This window comes from Nicotiana tomentosiformis, chromosome 2 (genome assembly GCF_000390325.3).
Source record: "Nicotiana tomentosiformis chromosome 2, ASM39032v3, whole genome shotgun sequence".
Lineage (NCBI taxonomy): Eukaryota > Viridiplantae > Streptophyta > Magnoliopsida > Solanales > Solanaceae > Nicotiana > Nicotiana tomentosiformis.
Window position 1 is genome coordinate 31,547,347 of NC_090813.1, and position 23,558 is coordinate 31,570,904.

A 23,558-nucleotide genomic window follows, 5' to 3' on the forward strand; every position below is an offset into this window, starting at 1 on the left:
GAGGTTGAGATGAGTACTTTTTATGAGCTAGTCGTAGAGATAGCCTGGAGGATTGAGGGTGTACGTTAGCGTAGACGAGAGCAGGATACTAGAGATAAGCAGTTTAAGTATTCTGGAGAGTTCAGAGGTGCTCCGTCTGGGGGCAAAGGTCAGTTTGTGAGAGGGCAGTCCAGCAGGCCCCCATATCCAGCACCCCCGCCTCCTCGGGGTGCTCCAGTACGACCTTATTTCAGTGCTATACCAGAGAGTTCTTATCGCCTACCAGCTATTCAAGGTTCTTCCCGTGGGTATTCAGGTCCCCAAGGCCAGACACTTTGTCAGCAGCCTATCGCACCGAAAAGTTATTACGAGTGCGGGGATCCCAATCACATGCGCAGGTTTTGCCTCAGGCTTCGGGGTAGACCAGTACATCAGGGTCAGCAGCCTATGCTTACCGGACCAGTTGCTCCACCAGTAGTTCGACCACCGAGAGGCGGAGGACAGGTGTGTAGGGGGCGTCCTAGAGGTAGAGGTCAGCCAAGCGAAGGCCAACCAGTTGGCGATCCAGCTCGGTTCTATGCTTTTCCGGCTAGACCAGATGCAGAGGCCTCAGATGCCGTGATTACAGGTATTATTTATGTTTGTGGAAAAGATGCCTCAGTATTATTTGATCCAGGATCTACATATTCATATGTGTCATCTCTATTTGCTCCATTCCTAGGTGTTTCTCGCGAGTCCTTGAGTACTCCTGTTTATGTGTCCACTCCTGTGGACGATTCTGTTGTTGTGAACCGGATCTACCGGTCCTGTATTATTACATTTTGTGGTTATTAAACTAGAGCAGATCTCTTATTGCTTGAGATGACCGATTTTGAAATTATTCTAGGCATGGACTGGTTATCTCCATACTATGCTATTCTAAATTGTCATGCCAAGACTGTTACTTTGGCTATTCCAGGATTTCCTAAGCTGGAGTGGAAGGGTTCGCCTGTTAGTTCATTTAATCGAGTTATTTCTTTTATAAAGGCTCAACACATTGTTGAGAAGGGTTGTTTGGCTTATCTAGCCTATGTTCAGGATATTACTGCAGAGATTCCGGCTATTGATTCAGTGCATGTAGTTCGGGATTTCTCCGATGTATTTCCGTCAGATCTTCCAGGTATGCCACCTGATCGTGATATTGATTTCTGTATTGACTTGGCTTCAGATACCCAGCCTATATCTATCCCACCGTATCGCATAGCAACGAAAGAATTAAAAGAACAACTTGAAGAGTTACTAGCCAAAGGGTTCATCAGACCGAGTGTATCGTCTTGGGGCGCACCAGTATTATTTGTGAAAAAGAAGGATGGAACAATGCGGATGTGTATTGATTATCGCCAATTGAACAAAGTCACTATTAAGAACAAGTACCCGTTGCCGCGTATTGATGATCTATTTGACCAGTTGCAGGGTGCTAATGTATTCTCTAAGATCGACTTGAGCTCGGGGTACCATCAGTTGAAGATTCGGGATTCAGATGTTTCGAAGACTGCTTTTCGGACTAGATATGGTCATTATGAGTTTCTGGTGATGTCCTTCGGTTTAACTAATGCCCAGGCAACGTTTATGGATCTGATGAAAAGGGTATTCATGCCATATATTGATTCATTTGTCATTGTCTTCATTGATGACATATTAATCTATTCGCGCAGTAAGGAGGAACATGAGCAGCATATGGGAGTAGTGCTTCAGACATTGCGGGAACAAAAGCTATATGCTAAGTTCTCTAAATGTGAGTTTTGGCTAGAGTTTGTAGCATTTTTGGGACATATTATATCGGGCGAAGGTATTAAAGTTGATCCCAAAATGATTGAGGCAGTTCAGAATTGGCATCGTCCCACTTCGGCGACTGAGATCAGGAGTTTTCTGGGTTTAGCAGGTTATTATCGTCGATTCGTGGAAGGTTTTTCATCTATTGCAGCACCTTTGACCAAATTAACCCAGAAGGTGTTCAATTCCGATGGTCCGATGATTGTGAGTCAAGCTTTCAGAAGCTCAAGATAGCACTGACTATAGCACCCGTGTTAGTGTTACCATCTGGTTCGGGAATATATACAGTGTATTGCGATGCGTCACGCGTTGGCTTGGGTTGTGTATTGATGCAGGAAAGGCGAGTTATTGCATATGCTTCACGTTATCTGAAGCCCCACGAGAAGAATTATCCAGTACATGATTTGGAGTTAGCTGTGATTGTTCACGCTCTAAAGATTTGGAGGCATTATCTTTATGGGGTGTCTTGTGAAGTTTACACTGATCATCGTAGTTTGCAACATTTGTTCAAGCAGAGGGATCTAAATTTGAGGCAGCGCAGATGGATGGAGTTACTAAAAGATTACTATCTTGTCTCATCCGGGCAAAGCAAATGTGGTTGCAGATGCCTTGAGCAGGAAGGCAAAGAATATGGGTAGTTTGGCTTTCATTTCAGCAGAGGAAAGGCCATTAGCCTCGGATATTCAGTCCTTGGCTAACAAACTTGTGAGGCTGGATATTTCAGAGCCCAACCGAGTTCTTGCATATGTGGTGGCCCAATCTTCACTATTTGAGCATATCAAGGCTCGCCAATATGATGACCCATACTTGATGGTTCTTCGTGAAATGGCACTATGAGGTGGTGCCAAGGAAGTTACTATTAGAGCGGATGGTATTCTATGACTCCAGGATTGTCTATGTGTTCCTAATGTGGATGGACTGTGGAAAAAGATCCTGGAGGAGGCACACAGTTATCGGTATTCTATTCATCCAGGTACTACTAAGATGTATCATGACTTGAGGCAACATTATTGGTGGCGACGAATGAAAAAGGACATTGTTGAGTATGTATCTACGTGTCTAAATTGCCAGCAAGATAAATATGAGCACCAGGGGCCAGGTGGCCTACTTCAGCAGATGACTATACCAGAGTGGAAATGGGAACGAATTACTATGGACTTTGTAGTTGGGTTGCCGCGGACCTTGAGGAAGTTTGATGCAATTTAGGTGATTGTTGACAGGTTGACTAAGTCGGCACATTTTATTCCTGTTGTGACTACGTATACTTCAGAGAGGTTAGCCGAGATTTATATTCAGGAGATAGTTCGGTTGCACGGTGTGCCAATTTCCATCATATCAGATAGAGGCCCTCAGTTTACTTTACATTTTTGGAGAGCAGTACAGAGTGAGTTAGGGACCCGTGTAGAGCTTATCACAGCCTTTCATCCGCAGACCGACAATTCAGATTTAGGAGGATATGCTCAGGGCATGTGTGATCGACTTTAGAGGTCAGTGGGATCGTTTTCTGCCTTTGGCCGAGTTTGCTTATAATAACAGTTACCAATCCAGCATCGAGATGGCTCCATTTGAGGCTTTATATAGTCGGCGATGTGGTTCACCTATCGGATGGTTTGAGCCAGGTGAGGCTAAGTTATATGGTACTGATTTAGTAAGGGATGCCTTGGAAAAGGTAAAGTTGATTCAGGAGCGACTTCGTACAACATAGTCCAGACAAAAGAGTTACGCAGATCAGAAAGCACGTGATATATCATTTATGGTAGGTGAAAAAGTTTTCTTGAAGGTTTCGCCGATGAAAGAAATTATGAGATTCGAGAAGAAGGGCAAGTTGAGCCCAAGGTTTATAGGCCCATTTGAGGTGTTGAAACGAGTTGGGGAGGTTGCTTATAAGCTTGCATTGCCTCCCAGCCTATCGGGAGTTCATCCGATTTTCCACGTATCTATGCTCCGGAAGTATCATGCCGACCTATCACATGTGTTAGACTTCAGCACAGTTCAGCTAGATAATAGCTTGGGTTATGAAGAGGAGCCAATTGCCATTGTTGATAAACAGGTTCGCCAGTTGAGGTCCAAGAGGATTTCTGCAGTAAAGTCCAGTGGAGGGGCCAACCAGTCGAGGAAGCGACTTGGGAGGCCGAGGAAAATATGCGGAACAGATATCCACACTTATTCAGCAATTCAGGTATAATTCTAAACCCGTTCGAGGACGAATGTTTGTTTAAGAGGTGAAGAATGTGATGACCCAAAATATCATCTTTAAATTTAAAAATTAATTATGTGTTCTAAGACCTCCAAAAGTACTATTTATGATTCCTCGACTTGCGTGCGCAATTTGTAAAGATTTCTGGAAAGTTTTTATGTGAAAAATAGATTAAAATATGAATTAGAGCTTTAAAACTCAATTGAGTTGACTTTGGTTAACATTTTGAGCAAACGGACTCGGATCAGTGTTTTGACAGTTCCGATAGTTCCGTATCAAGATTTGGGACTCGGGCGTATGCCCGGAATCAAATTCTGAGGTCCCTAGCCCAAGATATAGAATTTTGATGAAAAATTAAAAGTTTAAGTTCAAATAGCGACCGGATATCTAATTATGTGCAAACGACCCCGAAATAGAATTTTGATGATTCCAACAGCTCCGTATGTTAATTTTGGACTTAAGAGCGTGATCAGAATTTTATTTGAAAGTCCGTAGTGAAATTAGGCTTGAAATGGCTAAAATAGGAATTTAAAGTTTGGAAGTTTGACCGGGGAGTTGACTTTTTAATATCGGGGTCGGAATCCAGTTCTGAAAATTTTTATAGCTCTGTTATGTCATTTATGACTTGTGTGTAAAATTTGAGGTCAATCGGAGTTGATTTGATAGGTTTCGACATCAAATGTAGAAGTTAGAAATTTTAAGTTTCATGAAGCTTGAATGGGAGCATAATTCGTGGTTTTAGCGTCGTTTTATGTGATTCGAGTTTTCAAATAAGTTTGTATGATATTTTAGAACTTTTTGGTATATTTGGTTAAGGTTCCGAGGGCCTCGGGTGAGTTTCGGATGGATAACGGATCAAAGGTTGGACTTAAAACAGCTGCTGCAATTTTTCCTTTCTGCTGGAAATTCTGGCCCAAAATCGAGGCCCAAAAATCGATCTCCCAAAAATCAAGGCTGAGATTCGAGGCCGAGGATCGAGGCCGAGAATCGAGGGCTGCCTGGGCAGAATTATATAAGAGGGCATTCGTCTCATTCGCCATTTTTAACAAATTGGAGCTTGAGCAGAGGCGATTTTTGATAGATTTTCAAGGAAAAATCATTGGGGTAAGTGATTCTAACTTGGATTTGGTCTATAAACATAAATATATCATTGTTCTCATCATTTAATTAGTGTTTTGAGATGGAAATTTGGGAAATTTTTAGAAATCTTATACAAACGAATTTTTAAGATTTCGGTATCGATTCGGAGTCGGATTTGAGTGAAACTGGTATGGTTGGACTCGTAATTTAATGAGTTGTCGATTTTCGTAACTTTCGTCGGATTCTAAAATTTGGGCCCCACTGACGAATTTTTAATTAATTTCGGGATTTTTATTAAAAATATAGTATTTTCTTATAGAATTGATTCGTATAATTTTTAGTGATTGTATCGAATTATTTTGGCTAGATTCGAGCCAGACAGAGTTGGAAAATCGTGGAAAAGACCTTCTAGTGGATTAAATTGGAGCAAGACGAGGTAAGTCTCTTGTCTAATCTTGTGAGGGGGAAATTACCTCATAGGTGATTAAAATTAAATAATTATTGCTAATTGTGGGGACTACGTATGCACGAGGTGACGAGAGTCCGTGCGTAGTTACTATTAATGCTAAAGTTCAGGTAGTTTAGGACTCAAAGCATGAATTAATTGTGTTAATTGTGTAAATTTTATTCTTTGTTTAATTAATATTATTTGACATATATATACATATATATTGTGAATTGTAAGATAAAAATATTAGTGGATGGAAATCTCGTATACTTAATTTTTTTCTTCTGTTTAAATTTATTTAATTATTAAGAGAAATTGTCCACCAGTAGTCCGACCACCGAGAGGCGGAGGACAGGTGTGTAAGGGGCATCCTAGAGGTGGAGGTCAGCCAAGCGGAGGCCAACCAGTTGGCGATCCAGCTCGATTCTATGCTTTTCCGGCTAGACCAAATGCATAGGCCTCAGATGCCGTGATTACAGGTATTATTTCTGTTTGTGGCACAGATGCCTCAGTATTATTTGATCCAGGATCTACATATTCATATTTGTCATCTCTATTTGCTCCATTCCTAGGTGTTTCTCGCGAGTCCTTGAGTACTCCTGTTTATGTGTCCACTCCTGTGGGCGATTCTGTTGTTGTGAACCGGATCTACCGGTCCTGTATTATTACATTCTGTGGTTATGAAACTAGAGCAGATCTCTTATTGGTTGAGATGACCAATTTTGAAATTATTCTGGGCATGGACTGATTATCTCCATATCATGCTATTCTAGATTGTCATGCCAAGACTGTTACTTTGGCTATTCCAGGATCTCCTAAGCTGGAGTGGAAGGGTTCGCCTGTTAGTTCATTTAATCGAGTTATTTCTTTTATAAAGGCTCAACACATGGTTGAGAAGGGTTGTTTGGCTTATCTAGCCTATGTTCAGGATACTACTGCAGAGACTCCGGCTATTGATTCAGTGCCTGTAGTTCGGGAGTTCCCCGATGTCTTTCCGTCAGATCTTCCAGGGATGCCACCTGATCGTGATATTGATTTTTGTATTAACTTGGCTTCAGATAGCCAGCCTATATCTATCCCACCTCCGAAAGAATTGAAAGAACAACTTGAAGAGTTACTAGCCAAAGGGTTCATCAGACCGGGTGTATCGCCTTAGGGTGCACCAGTATTATTTGTGAAAAAGAAGGATGGAACAATAAGGATGTGTATTGATTATCGCCAATTGAACAAAGTCACTATTAAGAACAAGTACCCGTTGTCGCGTATTGATGATCTATTTGACCAGTTGTAGGGTGCTAGGGTATTCTCTAAGATCGACTTGAGGTCCGGGTACCATCAGTTGAAGATTCGGGATTCGGATGAACAGGGTATTCATGCCATATATTGATTCGTTTGTCATTGTCTTCATTGATGACATATTAATCTATTCGCGCAGTAAGGAGGAACATGAGCAGCATATGAGAGTAGTGCTTCAGACATTGCAGGAACAAAAGCTATATGCTAAGTTCTCTAAATGTGAGTTTTGGCTAGAGTCTGTAGCATTTTTGGGACATATTGTATCGGGCAAAGGTATTAAAGTTGATCCCAAAATGATTGAGGCAGTTTAGAATTGGCATCGTCCCACTTCGGCAACTGAGATCAGGAGTTTTCTAGGTTTAGCAGGTTATTATCGTCGATTTGTGGAAGGTTTTTCATCTATTGCAACACCTTTGACCAAATTAACCCAGAAGGGTGTTCAATTCTGATGGTCCGATGATTGTGAGTCAAGCTTTCAGAAGCTCAAGACAGCACTGACTACAGCACCCGTGTTAGTGTTACCATCTGGTTCGGAAATATATACAGTGTATTGCGACGCGTCACGCGTTAGCTTGGGTTGTGTATTGATGCAGGAAAGGTGAGTTATTGCATATGCTTCTCGTTATCTGAAGCCCCACGAGAAGAATTATCCAGTACATGATTTGGAGTTAGCTGCGATTGTTCACGCTCTAAAGATCTGGAGGCATTATCTTTATGGGGTGTCTTGTGAAGTTTACACTGATCATCGCAGTTTGCAGCATTTGTTCAAGTAGAGGGATCTAAATTTGAGGCAGCGCATATGGCTGGAGTTACTAAAAGATTATGATATTACTATCTTGTATCATCCGGGCAAAGCAAATGTGGTTGCAGATGCCTTGAGCAGTAAGGCGGAGAGTATGGGTAGTTTGGCTTTCATTTCAGCAGAGGAAAGGCCATTAGCCTCGGATATTCAGTCCTTGGCTAACAAACTTGTGAGGCTGGATATTTCAGAGCCCAACCGAGTTCTTGCATGTGTGGTGGCCCAATCTTCACTATTTGAGCAGATCAAGGCTCGCCAGTATGATGACCCATACTTGATGGTTCTTCGTGAAACAGTACTACGAGGTGGTGCCAAGGAAGTTACTATTAGAGCGGATGGTGTTCTGCGACTCCAGGATCGTCTATGTGTTCCTAATATGGATGGACTGAGGAAAAAGATCCTAGAGGAGGCACACAGTTCTCGGTATTCTATTCATCCAGGTGCTACTAAGATGTATCGTGACTTGAGGCAACATTATTGGTGGCGACGAATGAAAAAGGACATAGTTGAGTATGTATCTAGGTGTTTAAATTGCCAGCAAGTTGAATATGAGGACCAGGGGCCAGGTGGCCTACTTCAGCAGATGACTATACTAGAGTGGAAATGGGAACGAATTACTATGGACTTTGTAGTTGGGTTGCCGCGGACCTTGAGGAAGTTTGATGCAGTTTGGGTGATTGTTGACAGGTTGACTAAGTCGGCACATTTTATTCCTGTTGTGACTACGTATACTTCAGAGAGGTTGGCCCAGATTTATATTCAGGAGATAGTTCGGTTGCACGGTGTGCTAATTTCCATCATATCAGATAGAGGCCCTCAGTTTACTTCACATTTCTGGAGAGCAGTACAGAGTGAGTTAGGGACCCGTGTAGAGCTCAGCACAGCCTTTCATCCGCAGACCGACAATTCAGATTTAGGAGGATATGCTCAGGGCATGTGTGATCGACTTTGGAGGTCAGTGGGATCATTTCCTGCCTTTGGCCTAGTTTGCTTATAATAACAGTTACCAATCCAGTATCGAGATGGCTCCATTTGAGGCTTTATATGGTCGGCAATGCCGTTCACCTATCGGATGGTTTGAGCCAGGTGAGGCTAAGTTATATGGTACTGATTTGTAAGAGATGCCTTGGAAAAGGTAAAGTTGATTCAGGAGCGACTTCGTACAGCACAGTCCAGACAAAAGAGTTACGCGGGTCAGAAAGCGCGTGATATATCATTTATGGTAGGTGAAAAAGTTCTCTTGAAGGTTTCGCCGATGAAGGGAATTATGAGATTCGGGAAGAAGGGCAAGTTGAGCCCAAGGTTTATAGGCCCATTTGAGGTGTTGAAACGAGTTGGGGAGGTTGCTTATGAGCTTGCATTGCCTCCCAGCCTATCGGGAGTTCATCCGATTTTCCACGTATCTATGCTCCGGAAGTATCATGCCGACCTATCACATGTGTTAGACTTCAGCACAGTTCAGCTAGATAATAGCTTGGGTTATGAAGAGGAGCCAATTGCCATTGTTGATAAACAGGTTCGCCAGTTGAGGTCCAAGAGGATTTCTGCAGTAAAAGTCCAGTGGAGGGGCCAACCAGTCGAGGAAGCGACTTGGGAGGCCGAGGAAAATATGCGGAACAGATATCCACACTTATTCAGCAATTCAGGTATAATTCTAAACCCGTTCGAGGACGAATGTTTGTTTAAGAGGTGAAGAATGTGATGACCCAAAATATCATCTTTAAATTTAAAAATTAATTATGTGTTCTAAGACCTCCAAAAGTACTATTTATGATTCCTCGACTTGCGTGCGCAATTTGTAAAGATTTCTGGAAAGTTTTTATGTGAAAAATAGATTAAAATATGAATTAGAGCTTTAAAACTCAATTGAGTTGACTTTGGTTAACATTTTAAGCAAACGGACTCGGATCAGTGTTTTGACAGTTCCGATAGTTCTGTATCAAGATTTGGGACTCGGGCGTATGCCCGGAATCAAATTCTGAGGTCCTAGCCCGAGATATAGAATTTTGATAAAAAATTAAAAGTTTAAGTTCAAATAGCGACCGGATATCTAATTATGTGCAAACGACCCCGAAATAGAATTTTGATGATTCCAACAGCTCCGTATGTTAATTTTGGACTTAAGAGCGTGATCAGAATTTTATTTGAAAGTCCGTAGTGAAATTAGGCTTGAAATGGCTAAAATAGGAATTTAAAGTTTGGAAGTTTGACCGGGGAGTTGACTTTTTAATATCGGGGTCGGAATCCAGTTCTGAAAATTTTTATAGCTCTGTTATGTCATTTATGACTTGTGTGTAAAATTTGAGGTTAATCGGAGTTGATTTGATAGGTTTCGACATCAAATGTAGAAGTTAGAAATTTTAAGTTTCATGAAGCTTGAATGGGAGCATAATTCGTGGTTTTAGCGTCGTTTTATGTGATTCGAGTTTTCAAATAAGTTTGTATGATATTTTAGAACTTTTTGGTATATTTGGTTAAGGTTCCGAGGGCCTCGGGTGAGTTTCGGATGGATAACGGATCAAAGGTTGGACTTAAAACAGCTGCTGCAATTTTTCCTTTCTGCTGGAAATTCTGGCCCAAAATCGAGGCCCAAAAATCGATCTCCCAAAAATCAAGGCTGAGATTCGAGGCCGAGGATCGAGGCCGAGATTCGAGGCCGAGAATCGAGGGCTGCCTGGGCAGAATTATATAAGAGGGCATTCGTCTCATTCGCCATTTTTAACAAATTGGAGCTTGAGCAGAGGCGATTTTTGATAGATTTTCAAGAAACAATCATTGGGGTAAGTGATTCTAACTTGGATTTGGTCTATAAACATAAATATATCATTGTTCTCATCATTTAATTAGTGTTTTGAGATGGAAATTTGGGAAATTTTTAGAAATCTTATACAAACGAATTTTTAAGATTTCGGTATCGATTCGGAGTCGGATTTGAGTGAAACTGGTATGATTGGACTCGTAATTTAATGAGTTGTCGATTTTCGTAACTTTCGTCGGATTCCAAAATTTGGGCCCCACTGACGAATTTTTAATTAATTTCGGGATTTTTATTAAAAATATAGTATTTTCTTATAGAATTGATTCGTATAATTTTTAGTGATTGTATCGAATTATTTTGGCTAGATTCGAGCCAGACAGAGTTGAAAAATCGTGGAAAAGACCTTCTAGTGGATTAAATTGGAGCAAGACGAGGTAAGTCTCTTGTCTAATCTTGTGAGGGGGAAATAACCTCATAGGTGATTAAAATTAAATAATTATTGCTAATTGTGGGGACTACGTATGCACGAGGTGACGAGAGTCCGTGCGTAGTTACTATTAATGCTAAAGTTCAGGTAGTTTAGGACTCAAAGCATGAATTAATTGTGTTAATTGTGTAAATTTTATTCTTTGTTTAATTAATATTATTTGACATATATATACATATATATTGTGAATTGTAAGATAAAAATATTAGTGGATGGAAATCTCGTATACTTAATTTTTTTCTTCTGTTTAAATTTATTTAATTATTAAGAGAAATTGTCCACCAGTAGTCCGACCACCGAGAGGCGGAGGACAGGTGTGTAAGGGGCATCCTAGAGGTGGAGGTCAGCCAAGCGAAGGCCAACCAGTTGGCGATCCAGCTCGATTCTATGCTTTTCCGGCTAGACCAAATGCATAGGCCTCAGATGCCGTGATTACAGGTATTATTTCTGTTTGTGGCACAGATGCCTCAGTATTATTTGATCCAGGATCTACATATTCATATTTGTCATCTCTATTTGCTCTATTCCTAGGTGTTTCTCGCGAGTCCTTGAGTACTCCTGTTTATGTGTCCACTCCTGTGGGCGATTCTGTTGTTGTGAACCGGATCTACCGGTCCTGTATTATTACATTCTGTGGTTATGAAACTAGAGCAGATCTCTTATTGGTTGAGATGACCAATTTTGAAATTATTCTGGGCATGGACTGATTATCTCCATATCATGCTATTCTAGATTGTCATGCCAAGACTGTTACTTTGGCTATTCCAGGATCTCCTAAGCTGGAGTGGAAGGGTTCGCCTGTTAGTTCATTTAATCGAGTTATTTCTTTTATAAAGGCTCAACACATGGTTGAGAAGGGTTGTTTGGCTTATCTAGCCTATGTTCAGGATACTACTGCAGAGACTCCGGCTATTGATTCAGTGCCTGTAGTTTGGGAGTTCCCCGATGTCTTTCCGTCAGATCTTCCAGGGATGCCACCTGATCGTGATATTGATTTTTGTATTAACTTGGCTTCAGATAGCCAGCCTATATCTATCCCACCTCCGAAAGAATTGAAAGAACAACTTGAAGAGTTACTAGCCAAAGGGTTCATCAGACCGGGTGTATCGCCTTAGGGTGCACCAGTATTATTTGTGAAAAAGAAGGATGGAACAATAAGGATGTGTATTGATTATCGCCAATTGAACAAAGTCACTATTAAGAACAAGTACCCGTTGTCGCGTATTGATGATCTATTTGACCAGTTGTAGGGTGCTAGGGTATTCTCTAAGATCGACTTGAGGTCCGGGTACCATCAGTTAAAGATTCGGGATTCGGATGTTCCGAAGACAGCTTTTCGGACTAGATATGGTCATTATGAGTTTCTGGTGATGTCCTTCGGTTTAACTAATGTCCCGGCAGCGTTTATGGATCTGATGAACAGGGTATTCATGCCATATATTGATTCGTTTGTCATTGTCTTCATTGATGACATATTAATCTATTCGCGCAGTAAGGAGGAACATGAGCAGCATATGAGAGTAGTGCTTCAGACATTGCAGGAACAAAAGCTATATGCTAAGTTCTCTAAATGTGAGTTTTGGCTAGAGTCTGTAGCATTTTTGGGACATATTGTATCGGGCGAAGGTATTAAAGTTGATCCCAAAATGATTGAGGCAGTTTAGAATTGGCATCGTCCCACTTCGGCAACTGAGATCAGGAGTTTTCTAGGTTTAGCAGGTTATTATCGTCGATTTGTGGAAGGTTTTTCATCTATTGCAGCACCTTTGACCAAATTAACCCAGAAGGGTGTTCAATTCTGATGGTCCGATGATTGTGAGTCAAGCTTTCAGAAGCTCAAGACAGCACTGACTACAGCACCCGTGTTAGTGTTACCATCTGGTTCGGAAATATATACAGTGTATTGCGACGCGTCACGCGTTAGCTTGGGTTGTGTATTGATGCAGGAAAGGTGAGTTATTGCATATGCTTCTCGTTATCTGAAGCCCCACGAGAAGAATTATCCAGTACATGATTTGGAGTTAGCTGCGATTGTTCACGCTCTAAAGATCTGGAGGCATTATCTTTATGGGGTGTCTTGTGAAGTTTACACTGATCATCGCAGTTTGCAGCATTTGTTCAAGTAGAGGGATCTAAATTTGAGGCAGCGCATATGGCTGGAGTTACTAAAAGATTATGATATTACTATCTTGTATCATCCGGGCAAAGCAAATGTGGTTGCAGATGCCTTGAGCAGTAAGGCGGAGAGTATGGGTAGTTTGGCTTTCATTTCAGCAGAGGAAAGGCCATTAGCCTCGGATATTCAGTCCTTGGCTAACAAACTTGTGAGGCTGGATATTTCAGAGCCCAACCGAGTTCTTGCATGTGTGGTGGCCCAATCTTCACTATTTGAGCAGATCAAGGCTCGCCAGTATGATGACCCATACTTGATGGTTCTTCGTGAAACAGTACTACGAGGTGGTGCCAAGGAAGTTACTATTAGAGCGGATGGTGTTCTGCGACTCCAGGATCGTCTATGTGTTCCTAATATGGATGGACTGAGGAAAAAGATCCTAGAGGAGGCACACAGTTCTCGGTATTCTATTCATCCAGGTGCTACTAAGATGTATCGTGACTTGAGGCAACATTATTGGTGGCGACGAATGAAAAAGGACATAGTTGAGTATGTATCTAGGTGTTTAAATTGCCAGCAAGTTGAATATGAGGACCAGGGGCCAGGTGGCCTACTTCAGCAGATGACTATACTAGAGTGGAAATGGGAACGAATTACTATGGACTTTGTAGTTGGGTTGCCGCGGACCTTGAGGAAGTTTGATGCAGTTTGGGTGATTGTTGACAGGTTGACTAAGTCGGCACATTTTATTCCTGTTGTGACTACGTATACTTCAGAGAGGTTGGCCCAGATTTATATTCAGGAGATAGTTCGGTTGCACGGTGTGCTAATTTCCATCATATCAGATAGAGGCCCTCAGTTTACTTCACATTTCTGGAGAGCAGTACAGAGTGAGTTAGGGACCCGTGTAGAGCTCAGCACAGCCTTTCATCCGCAGACCGACAATTCAGATTTAGGAGGATATGCTCAGGGCATGTGTGATCGACTTTGGAGGTCAGTGGGATCATTTCCTGCCTTTGGCCTAGTTTGCTTATAATAACAGTTACCAATCCAGTATCGAGATGGCTCCATTTGAGGCTTTATATGGTCGGCAATGCCGTTCACCTATCGGATGATTTGAGCCAGGTGAGGCTAAGTTATATGGTACTGATTTGTAAGAGATGCCTTGGAAAAGGTAAAGTTGATTCAGGAGCGACTTCGTACAGCACAGTCCAGACAAAAGAGTTACGCGGGTCAGAAAGCGCGTGATATATCATTTATGGTAGGTGAAAAAGTTCTCTTGAAGGTTTCGCCGATGAAGGGAATTATGAGATTCGGGAAGAAGGGCAAGTTGAGCCCAAGGTTTATAGGCCCATTTGAGGTATTGAAACGAGTTAGGGAGGTTGCTTATGAGCTTGCATTGCCTTCCAGCCTATCGGGAGTTCATCCGATTTTCCACGTATCTATGCTCTGGAAGTATCATGTCGACCTATCACATGTGTTAGACTTCAGCACAGTTCAGCTAGATAATAGCTTGGGTTATGAAGAGGAGCCAATTGCCATTGTTGATAAACAGGTTCGCCAGTTGAGGTCCAAGAGGATTTCTGCAGTAAAAGTCCAGTGGAGGGGCCAACCAGTCGAGGAAGCGACTTGGGAGGCCGAGGAAAATATGCGGAACAGATATCCACACTTATTCAGCAATTCAGGTATAATTCTAAACCCGTTCGAGGACGAATGTTTGTTTAAGAGGTGAAGAATGTGATGACCCAAAATATCATCTTTAAATTTAAAAATTAATTATGTGTTCTAAGACCTCCAAAAGTACTATTTATGATTCCTCGACTTGCGTGCGCAATTTGTAAAGATTTCTGGAAAGTTTTTATGTGAAAAATAGATTAAAATATGAATTAGAGCTTTAAAACTCAATTGAGTTGACTTTGGTTAATATTTTGAGCAAACGGACTCGGATCAGTGTTTTGACAGTTCCGATAGTTCCGTATCAAGATTTGGGACTCGGGCGTATGCCCGGAATCAAATTCTGAGGTCCCTAGCCCGAGATATAGAATTTTGATGAAAAATTAAAAGTTTAAGTTCAAATAGCGACCGGATATCTAATTATGTGCAAACGACCCCGAAATAGAATTTTGATGATTCCAACAGCTCCGTATGTTAATTTTGGACTTAAGAGCGTGATCAGAATTTTATTTGAAAGTCCGTAGTGAAATTAGGCTTGAAATGGCTAAAATAGGAATTTAAAGTTTGGAAGTTTGACCGGGGAGTTGACTTTTTAATATCGGGGTCGGAATCCAGTTCTGAAAATTTTTATAGCTCTGTTATGTCATTTATGACTTGTGTGTAAAATTTGAGATCAATCGGAGTTGATTTGATAGGTTTCGACATCAAATGTAGAAGTTAGAAATTTTAAGTTTCATGAAGCTTGAATGGGAGCATAATTCGTGGTTTTAGCGTCGTTTTATGTGATTCGAGTTTTCAAATAAGTTTGTATGATATTTTAGAACTTTTTGGTATATTTGGTTAAGGTTCCGAGGGCCTCGGGTGAGTTTCGGATGGATAACGGATCAAAGGTTGGACTTAAAACAGCTGCTGCAATTTTTCCTTTCTGCTGGAAATTCTGGCCCAAAATCGAGGCCCAAAAATCGATCTCCCAAAAATCAAGGCTGAGATTCGAGGCCGAGGATCGAGGCCGAGAATCGAGGGCTGCCTGGGCAGAATTATATAAGAGGGCATTCGTCTCATTCGCCATTTTTAACAAATTGGAGCTTGAGCAGAGGCGATTTTTGATAGATTTTCAAGGAAAAATCATTGGGGTAAGTGATTCTAACTTGGATTTGGTTTATAAACATAAATATATCATTGTTCTCATCATTTAATTAGTGTTTTGAGATGGAAATTTGGGAAATTTTTAGAAATCTTATACAAACGAATTTTTAAGATTTCGGTATCGATTCGGAGTCGGATTTGAGTGAAACTGGTATGGTTGGACTCGTAATTTAATGAGTTGTCGAATTTCGTAACTTTCGTCGGATTCCAAAATTTGGGCCCCACTAACGAATTTTTAATTAATTTCGGGATTTTTATTAAAAATATAGTATTTTCTTATAGAATTGATTCGTATAATTTTTAGTGATTGTATCGAATTATTTTGGCTAGATTCGAGCCAGACGGAGTTGGAAAATCGTGGAAAAGACCTTCTAGTGGATTAAATTGGAGCAAGACGAGGTAAGTCTCTTGTCTAATCTTGTGAGGGGGAAATTACCTCATAGGTGATTAAAATTAAATAATTATTGCTAATTGTGGGGACTACGTATGCACGAGGTGACGAGAGTCCGTGCGTAGTTACTATTAATGCTAAAGTTCAGGTAGTTTAGGACTCAAAGCATGAATTAATTGTGTTAATTGTGTAAATTTTATTCTTTGTTTAATTAATATTATTTGACATATATATACATATATATTGTGAATTGTAAGATAAAAATATTAGTGGATGGAAATCTCGTATACTTAATTTTTTTCTTCTGTTTAAATTTATTTAATTATTAAGAGAAATTGTCCACCAGTAGTCCGACCACCGAGAGGCGGAGGACAGGTGTGTAAGGGGCATCCTAGAGGTGGAGGTCAGCCAAGCGGAGGCCAACCAGTTGGCGATCCAGCTCGATTCTATGCTTTTCCGGCTAGACCAAATGCATAGGCCTCAGATGCCGTGATTACAGGTATTATTTCTGTTTGTGGCACAGATGCCTCAGTATTATTTGATCCAGGATCTACATATTCATATTTGTCATCTCTATTTGCTCCATTCCTAGGTGTTTCTCGCGAGTCCTTGAGTACTCCTGTTTATGTGTCCACTCCTGTGGGCGATTCTGTTGTTGTGAACCGGATCTACCGGTCCTGTATTATTACATTCTGTGGTTATGAAACTAGAGCAGATCTCTTATTGGTTGAGATGACCGATTTTGAAATTATTCTGGGCATGGACTGATTATCTCCATATCATGCTATTCTAGATTGTCATGCCAAGACTGTTACTTTGGCTATTCCAGGATCTCCTAAGCTGGAGTGGAAGGGTTCGCCTGTTAGTTCATTTAATCGAGTTATTTCTTTTATAAAGGCTCAACACATGGTTGAGAAGGGTTGTTTAGCTTATCTAGCCTATGTTCAGGATACTACTGCAGAGACTCCGGCTATTGATTCAGTGCCTGTAGTTCGGGAGTTCCCCGATGTCTTTCCGTCAGATCTTCCAGGGATGCCACCTGATCGTGATATTGATTTTTGTATTAACTTGGCTTCAGATAGCCAGCCTATATCTATCCCACCTCCGAAAGAATTGAAAGAACAACTTGAAGAGTTACTAGCCAAAGGGTTCATCAGACCGGGTGTATCGCCTTAGGGTGCACCAGTATTATTTGTGAAAAAGAAGGATGGAACAATACGGATGTGTATTGATTATCGCCAATTGAACAAAGTCACTATTAAGAACAAGTACCCGTTGCCGCGTATTGATGATCTATTTGACCAGTTGTAGGGTGCTAGGGTATTCTCTAAGATCGACTTGAGGTCCGGGTACCATCAGTTGAAGATTCGGGATTCGGATGTTCCGAAGACAGCTTTTCGGACTAGATATGGTCATTATGAGTTTCTGGTGATGTCCTTCGGTTTAACTAATGTCCCGGCAGCGTTTATGGATTTGATGAACAGGGTATTCATGCCATATATTGATTCGTTTGTCATTGTCTTCATTGATGACATATTAATCTATTCGCGCAGTAAGGAGGAACATGAGCAGCATATGAGAGTAGTGCTTCAGACATTGCGGGAACAAAAGCTATATGCTAAGTTCTCTAAATGTGAGTTTTGGCTAGAGTCTGTAGCATTTTTGGGACATATTGTATCGGGCGAAGGTATTAAAGTTGATCCCAAAATGATTGAGGCAGTTTAGAATTGGCATCGTCCCACTTCGGCAACTGAGATCAGGAGTTTTCTAGGTTTAGCAGGTTATTATCGTCGATTTGTGGAAGGTTTTTCATCTATTGCAGCACCTTTGACCAAATTAACCCAGAAGGGTGTTCAATTCTGATGGTCCGATGATTGTGAGTCAAACTTTCAGAAGCTCAAGACAGCACTGACTACAGCACCCGTGTTAGTGTTACCATCTGGTTCGGAAATATATACAGTGTATTGCGACGCGTCACGCGTTAGCTTGGGTTGTGTATTGATGCAGGAAAGGTGATTTATTGCATATGCTTCTCGTTATCTGAAGCCCCACGAGAAGAATTATCCAGTACATGATTTGGAGTTAGCTGCGATTGTTCACGCTCTAAAGATCTGGAGGCATTATCTTTATGGGGTGTCTTGTGAAGTTTACACTGATCATCGCAGTTTGCAGCATTTGTTCAAGTAGAGGGATCTAAATTTGAGGCAGCGCATATGGCTGGAGTTACTAAAAGATTATGATATTACTATCTTATATCATCCGGGCAAAGCAAATGTGGTTGCAGATGCCTTGAGCAGTAAGGCGGAGAGTATGGGTAGTTTGGCTTTCATTTCAGCAGAGGAAAGGCCATTAGCCTCGGATATTCAGTCCTTGGCTAACAAACTTGTGAGGCTGGATATTTCAGAGCCCAACCGAGTTCTTGCATGTGTGGTGGCCCAATCTTCACTATTTGAGCAGATCAAGGCTCGCCAGTATGATGACCCATACTTGATGGTTCTTCGTGAAACAGTACTACGAGGTGGTGCCAAGGAAGTTACTATTAGAGCGGATGGTGTTCTGCGACTCCAGGATCGTCTATGTGTTCCTAATATGGATGGACTGAGGAAAAAGATCCTAGAGGAGGCACACAGTTCTCGGTATTCTGTTCATCCAGGTGCTACTAAGATGTATCGTGACTTGAGGCAACATTATTGGTGGCGACGAATGAAAAAGGACATAGTTGAGTATGTATCTAGGTGTTTAAATTGCCAGCAAGTTGAATATGAGCACCAGGGGCCAGGTGGCCTACTTCAGCAGATGACTATACTAGAGTGGAAATGGGAACGAATTACTATGGACTTTGTAGTTGGGTTGCCGCGGACCTTGAGGAAGTTTGATGCAGTTTGGGTGATTGTTGACAGGTTGACCAAGTCGGCACATTTTATTCCTGTTGTGACTACGTATACTTCAGAGAGGTTGGCCCAGATTTATATTCAGGAGATAGTTCGGTTGCACGGTGTGCTAATTTCCATCATATCAGATAGAGGCCCTCAGTTTACTTCACATTTCTGGAGAGCAGTACAGAGTGAGTTAGGGACCCGTGTAGAGCTCAGCACAGCCTTTCATCCGCAGACCGACAATTCAGATTTAGGAGGATATGCTCAGGGCATGTGTGATCGACTTTGGAGGTCAGTGGGATCATTTCCTGCCTTTGGCCTAGTTTGCTTATAATAACAGTTACCAATCCAGTATTGAGATGGCTCCATTTGAGGCTTTATATGGTCGGCAATGCCGTTCACCTATCGGATGGTTTGAGCCAGGTGAGGCTAAGTTATATGGTACTGATTTGTAAGAGATGCCTTGGAAAAGGTAAAGTTGATTCAGGAGCGACTTCGTACAGCACAGTCCAGACAAAAGAGTTACGCGGGTCAGAAAGCGCGTGATATATCATTTATGGTAGGTGAAAAATTTCTCTTGAAGGTTTCGCCGATGAAGGGAATTATGAGATTCGGGAAGAAGGGCAAATTGAGCCCAAGGTTTATAGGCCCATTTGAGGTATTGAAACGAGTTGGGGAGGTTGCTTATGAGCTTGCATTGCCTCCCAGCCTATCGGGAGTTCATCCGATTTTCCACGTATCTATGCTCTGGAAGTATCATGTCGACCTATCACATGTGTTAGACTTCAGCACAGTTCAGCTAGATAATAGCTTGGGTTATGTAGAGGAGCCAATTGCCATTGTTGATAAACAAGTTCGCTAGTTGAGGTCCAAGAGGATTTCTGCAGTAAAAGTCCAGTGGAGGGGCCAACCAGTCGAGGAAGCGACTTGGGAGGCCGAGGAAAACATGCGGAACAGATATCCACACTTATTCAGCACTTCAGGTATAATTCTAAACCAGTTCGAGCTTTAATTATGTGTTATAAGACCTCCAAAAGTACTATTTATGATTTTTCGACTTGCGTGCGCAATTCGTAAAGATTTCTGGAAAGTTTTTATGTGAAAAATAGATTAAAATATGAATTAGAGCTTTAAAACTCAATTGAGTTGACTTTGGTCAACATTTTGAGCAAACGGACTCGGATCAGTGTTTTGACAGTTCTGGTAGGTCCGTATCGTGATTTGGGACTCGGGCGTATGCCCGAAATCAAATTCCGAGGTCCCTAGCCCGAGATATGGAATTTTGATGAAAAATTAAAAGTTTAAGTTCAAATAGTGACCGGATGTCTAATTATGTGCAAACGATCCCGGAATAAAATTTTGATAATTCCAACAGCTCCGTATGTTGATTTTGGACTTAGGAGCGTGATCGGAATTTTATTTGGAAGTCCGTAGTGAAATTAGGCTTGAAATGGCTAAATTAGGAATTTAAAGTTTAGAAGTTTGACCGGGGAATTGATTTTTTAATATCGGGGTCGGAAGCCAGTTCTGAAAATTTTTATAGCTCCGTTATGTCATTTATGACTTGTGTGTAAAATTTGAGGTCAATCGGAGTTGATTTGATAGGTTTCGACATCAAATGTAGAAGTTAGAAATTTTAAGTTTCATGAAGCTTGAATGGGAGCATAATTCGTGGTTTTAGCGTCGTTTTATGTGATTCAAGTTTTCAAATAAGTTCGTATGATATTTTAGAACTTTTTGGTATATTTGTTTGAGGTTCCAAGGGCCTCGGGTGAGTTTCGGATGGATAACGGATCAAAAGTTGGACTTAAAACAGCTGCTGCAATTTTTCCTTTCTGTTGGAAATTCTGGCCCAAAATCGAGGCCGAGAATCGAGGGCTGCCTGGACAGAATTATATAAGAGGGCATTCGTCTCATTCGCTATTTTTAACAAATTGGAGCTTGAGCAGAGGCGATTTTTGATAGATTTTCAAGGAAAAGACATTGGGGTAAGTGATTCTAACTTGGATTTGGTCTATAAACATAAATATATCATTGTTCTCATCATTTAATTAGTGTTTTGAGATGAAAATTTGGGAAATTTTTAGAAATCTTATACAAAGTAATTTTTGAGATTTCGGTATCGATTCGGAGTCGGATTTGAGTGAAACCGGTATGGTTAGACTCGTAATTTAATGAGTTGTCGGATTTCATAACTTTCGCCGGATTTCGAGACTTGGGCCCCAATGACGAATTTTTAATTAATTTCGGGATTTTTATTAAAAATATAGTATTTTCTTATAGAATTGATTCGTATAATTTTTAGTGATTGTATCGAATTATTTTGGCTAGATTCGAGCCAGACAGAGTTGGATAATCATGGAAAAGGCCTTCTAGTGGATTAAATTGGAGCAAGACGAAATAAGTTTCTTGTCTAATCTTGTGAGGGGAAAATTACCTCATAGGTGATTAAAATTAAATAATTATTACTAATTGTGGGGACTACGTACGCACGAGGTGACAAGAGTCTGTGCTTAGTTACTATTAATGCTAAAGTTCGGGTAGTTTAAGACTCAAAGCATGAATTAATTGTGTAAATTATATTCTTTGTTTAATTAATATTATTTAACATATATATTGTGAATTGTAAGATAAAAATATTAGTGGATGAAAATCTCGTATACTTGATTTTTTTGTTCTGTTTAAATTTATTTAATTGTTAAGAGAAATTGTCCACCAGTAGTCCGACCACCGAGAGGCGGAGGACATGTGTGTAAGGGGCGTCCTAGAGGTGGAGGTCAGCCAAGTGGAGGCGAGCCAATTGGCGATCCAGCTCGATTCTATGCTTTTCTGGCTAGACCAGATGCATAGGCCTTAGATGCCGTGATTACAGGTATTATTTCTGTTTCTGGCACAGATGCCTCAGTATTATTTGATCCAGGATCTACATATTCATATTTGTCATCTCTATTTGCTCCATTCCTAGGTGTTTCTCGCGAGTCCTTGAGTACTCCTGTTTATGTGTCCACTCCTGTGGGTGATTCTGTTGTTGTGAACCGGATCTACCAGTCCTGTATTATTACATTCTGTGGTTATGAAACTAGAGCAGATCTCTTATTGCTTGAGATGACCGATTTTAAAATTATTCTGGGCATGGACTGATTATCTCAATATCATGCTATTCTAGATTGTCATGCCAAGACTGTTACTTTGGCTATTCCAGGATTTCCTACGCTGGAGTGAAAGGGTTCGCCTGTTAGTTCATTTAATCGAGTTATTTCTTTTATAAAGACTCAACACACATATTTATGAGGGATAATTATTAATTTTAAGGCTATAAAGAACATTATTAAGCTTCGGGAAATAGCTGTATGTTTCTTTATTGTGTTTCCTAACTACTTTATTATACGAATATCTATTACATTTATATATTCCAAAAAATAATAGCATTTTCATACTCCTTTGTATCTACCCTCTTTTCCAACATATATTTTCTTATAAAAAATTATATTTATACGGATACTAGTTACTAGAAAATGATGATATTGTCTCGGTTATTCATTTTCACTTTATGACCGCGCAAATTAACTAGTAAGACACATATTTGAGGTGTTTCATTTAAAGAAATGTCACGTTTAGTTCCACGTGTCTTATGTTGGCATGTCTATGACACGTGAAACACTATTTTAATAATGTTATTAAATTAATCCATTTAAAAATAATTCTTAAATTTTTGCGTACTCTAAGTAATATTTGCCTTTCCTTGCACAATTCAGTAGTAATAATTCACAACTCAAATCACAATGTAACAAAGTTAAATTCAATGATCGTCTACGTTTTATAACTACTATTTTCCTAACTTTCAATCCCATGGCTTTTGGATTGAAAATTGTTAATGTAGGAACATATAAATGATCTATATTGAATAGATTGACTAAAACAATGATTGATTACTATGTCTTACACAATGCAATATAGGCTTTAAAGAGGGCTTTCATGAAGGATTATTAGATAGCCGTTAGATCCTTTCCCTTGCGGACAGGCTGTTAAATGGCGGCCAAAGCCACTAGTGTGGTAATTGCCACATTATGTAGAAGCAATTACCTCTATCACAATCTAACCTCTAACGTTATGCAATAGAATTCTATCTTTTTATATTTCAATCATACATCGTATACAATAAGGTTAATAATAATTATTAAAATTACTATTTTATCTCATGTAAGTAAACTTATATATGAAAAATTAAAGTTAATAAGTACTTACTAAATTACTAATATATTATACTTGTAGACTTTTAGAACATCCTTTATGAATGAACTCTTAATTCCTACATCCTCGCTTGGAGTGCTCATCAAATATGAGAAACTCTTATGCATCTATTAGGAGCATATAAGCTTTCAAAAAGTAGGAAATAAGAGTCCACCCATAAAAATACAAGAATTATAGTATGTTTGGCCAAGCTTCTAGTTTATTTTAAGAAACGTTTTTTCTCAAAGGTACTTCTCAAAAATACTTTTGAT